Raw genomic sequence first — 787 nt, 5'->3', positions numbered from 1 at the left:
ACACACACACACACACACACACACAGTCAAATACATGATTATAATAGTAAAATGCCTTGATACATAAATGACTATATTCACACTGATTGAACTTGATTCATTCTTATTTTGATTAATACAAATCTTCTACAATAGACTCGCTTGCTTCTTTGAGAGATGCTGCAATTTTTCGTTTGGACTTCTGTTAATTTGAGATTAATAACTGTGTTAAAAGTCACACATCCTGTACATGGGTATCTAAAGCAACCAGGTAACTATAGGCCTCTACTTACATAGAGAGTTATGTGTGTGTGTATGTGTTCAAAATGTTTGACAAATATGGAAGTTCTAAAAGGAGGAGACTTACTGCCTTAATGCAAATTTCATGCAGAACTATATAATGTCATGTTTGGAGCACATTCACGCCGCACTTCTCGCTGTTACTTTTGATTTGATTACTTATGAGTTATTGTTTTTAATAAAGCAAAACCATTTCCAATGGTGATGCGTTAAACTTCTTTTTAAACAAGTCTCTGAGTATTTTATTATTGGTAACCTATTATCTGAACTTGAAAAAGACTTCTGCCGAGCCTCAAGTAGTTCGGACCTGGCTGAGTGAGCACGGACACTGGGGAGGATTGCTGAAACTTCTGACCACATCTTCCAATACAAGAGGTAAGGGCACATCTATTGATTGCAACTGCTTGTGGGAAGCAACGATGTGAATTAGAGGATTTCTGGGTCCTTAAATCGGTATACAAAATATAACAATATACTCAAGCACACATCTTACTTGTCACTATTCCTC

Source organism: Sinocyclocheilus grahami, unplaced genomic scaffold (genome assembly GCF_001515645.1).
Source record: "Sinocyclocheilus grahami isolate Dianchi unplaced genomic scaffold, SAMN03320097.WGS_v1.1 scaffold151.1, whole genome shotgun sequence".
Taxonomy (NCBI): domain Eukaryota; kingdom Metazoa; phylum Chordata; class Actinopteri; order Cypriniformes; family Cyprinidae; genus Sinocyclocheilus; species Sinocyclocheilus grahami.
The sequence above is the reverse complement of the archived record's forward strand: the minus strand, read 5'-3'. Positions refer to the sequence as shown.